This window comes from Ornithodoros turicata, chromosome 1 (assembly GCF_037126465.1).
Source record: "Ornithodoros turicata isolate Travis chromosome 1, ASM3712646v1, whole genome shotgun sequence".
In the NCBI taxonomy this organism is placed as follows: Eukaryota; Metazoa; Arthropoda; class Arachnida; order Ixodida; family Argasidae; genus Ornithodoros; species Ornithodoros turicata.
The window spans coordinates 91,818,770-91,821,597 of NC_088201.1; positions in this window are offsets into that span (position 1 = coordinate 91,818,770).

Sequence of the window (2,828 nt, forward strand, 5' to 3'; positions counted from 1 at the left end):
GCACATACCTAAGACGTTGTGTTGAACTCGTCACCTCGGTGAAGCAAAATCACTGGGTACTGAGCATCAGTGTGCTTCGGACGTCTTCGCAATTCGCCTTCTACGGCAATTCGCCTTCTACGGCATCTTCGTAGTCATCGGCAGCAAAATGAGCGCAGCACATACCACACGACTGCTACATCTAATAACCGAGTGTTTTGAACCACATTCGTTTTCGCGCACTCTCCTGTTGAATCTTGTGGTAGAAACGCCTGCCGCCGATGGTGAACGAACATGATTTTTGCATCCCCGAACACCAAAACTACACCGGGCATATGTAGGTCTCTCGAATAACTGACACAACAACCACGAACATGTCATTCACTTCTCTTCGCGCGACCAACACGACCGCCCACGACGTAAACAATAAACGCGATAACACAGACGGCATTGCAGATGGCGCGGCGGATCGTAGCTCGTAGCGGCGAAGTAGCTGAATGCTTTATTAACGTAAAAGCTATGGAAGTGAGCGTCATTTTTAAAATAGTGTTTAGCTGTAAGATAATGTGCGTCAGCTCTGTTCTCTACAAAATTAACTCTCACGTGGTAAGGGATGACCAATCCCTGGGAGCCCTGGACCTGAAACCCAAGTTGCTCTTTTTCGCCGTTCGCTGGCAGCACCGTCCATGTTCCGGCAATCTTCAAAATATTTATACGTAAAAAATATGCCGAATTGAGAAGTAATGCTTTCTGTGTCTTATCAAACAACGATGTTGTGCACGACAGTGGGCAAAAATATGGGGGTTATTTTTCACTTTTCGGTCCCTTTAACTGTTGGAGCTTCGCTGTTCTTGGGGTTCTTTTTAGGGATAAGGACGATGAAGAATTGACGCATTGATGGCGGAAGCAGCTTTCTCGCAGCGATGTCGTCGAATACCAACTTCAAGATTGGGGAGAGCAAGGAAGCGAACCTTTTATAGAATGCTGATCAAATTCCGTCCGGGCCCGGAGCTTTGTTTCTTCCCAGCTTTCGGATAACTCTCTCTATCTCCCCCGTTGTTATTTCGCAGTTCGCTGCTTCTGCTACTTCTGTCTTTACAGTCGGCAAATCGAGGCCGCTTGTAGCATCGGTAACGTTTGTCCCAGTTGATGACGAGAACAGACCGCGGAACTTCTCGTAGAACAGTCCTTCGATTTCCTCTTGCGATGTCGCAGTGCCGTCTGGACTGTTCAAACATGTAATGGCGTTGTACGATCCCCTTTCTCTTTCCCGTAGGAGGAATACTTTGCTGGGCGTTTCCTCACGCGACACCGTGTTTCGCCGGCTCCGAATTGCTGCACCCCTCTATCGTTTTTCAAAAATTTCAAGAAGCTGCTTTTTCACTTCTCCAATTTCCTGCGCATACCGTCCGGGCGTGTGGTCTTCCTCTGCGACTAACACACGGAGGACTTTGGTAAGTGACCGGGCCTGTTCCCTCTCCTTGAAGCTTCTTGACTGACTGTAGGATATTGCTTTGTTCTTGAAGTTTGTCTTGAAGATCTCCCACGTAACGGCGCTGATACTGTTTCCGCTCTTGTATTCTGTGATCATGTTTTCCACTTTCTGACAGAAAGTCTTCCAGGATGCTTTCGTTGAGCTTCCACGAATAAGACCTTGCCTTGCTGATGCAACTTGTGGCCTGAGCGCTGAGATCGATGTCGACGCTGACGAGTACGTGGTCCGAGAAAGGTACCGGCGTGACGGTGTAGTTGCAGGCCGTCTTGTCCCAGTCAGCGGAAGAAATAAATTCTGTCGAGTCTTGCATGGGACGCACCTTGCCAGTGAGTGTACCGCTGACTGGGTTCCGTTCCTACCGCAGCAACGTTGACCAAACTGAAATCTGTCACCAGCTTCTTGAATTCCGCCACACTAGCGTCCCTCCTGAAGGGGTAGCTGCAGTCATACTTGCTGGTTACCATATTGAAGTCGCCACAGAATACAACTTTTGCCGGTGTGTCCACGAAAGCTCTCAGCTCAGTGAAGAAGATTTTCCTGTCGTCCCTTATATTTGGCGCGTAGACACAAACTACTCGCGCTAACTGGTTGGCAATGAGCAGGTCGACACAGGTAAAGCGGCCGGCTTGGTCAAGGATAGTGTCGACGACGGTGACGATACCGTCCTTCTTCACAAATATCGCTGTCCCCGCACTGTGACCAGTGCCTGCGGAGTGGTAGCAGTAGTAGTTACGTTTAAAGAAATTAACAAGGTCCTTCTCTTGTTCCGCGGTAGAGATCTTCGTTTCCTGGAGGCAGATAATGTCTAGTTTGTGTTCCGTTATCATTTCCATGAGCCAGTGCTTTCTGTTTTGCCGAATCAGACTGAACGTGTTCAAAGTTGCCACTCTTGTTTTTTTTCTTGACATGGATCGAGTTTGGAAAGCGACCGCTGGTTACTGGGTGACCGTTAAGTGAAGGTCGTTCAGCTGTGATGCACCAGCTTCCTCCAGCGGGACCACCGGCATCGGGGCATCCCCTTTCTTCCCACTACTTTCAAACCTTGCGTCCTTTCTCTGCTCTCTTAGATAGTCCTTTACAGTGGTGGCATGGCTCTCTGACTCTCTTTTCCTTTTCATTGAACTTTCCTCTACTTCGGCCATATCTGCGTCGCTATCTTCTGTGTCTTTGTTATCACATTCCTCATTTGGTATCTGTGTTTGCTTCTTGCTCGTGCCCTCTTCTTGGGATGGCACCTTTTCAATGTCCTTGTTTTCCTGGGTACTATCTTCAGTTTTATCCGCTTCTTCCTGGTCCATTAGATTTTCTGTAATCGTATCGCTACCTTGCCACCGAGTCTTGCTGGTGTAGGTTC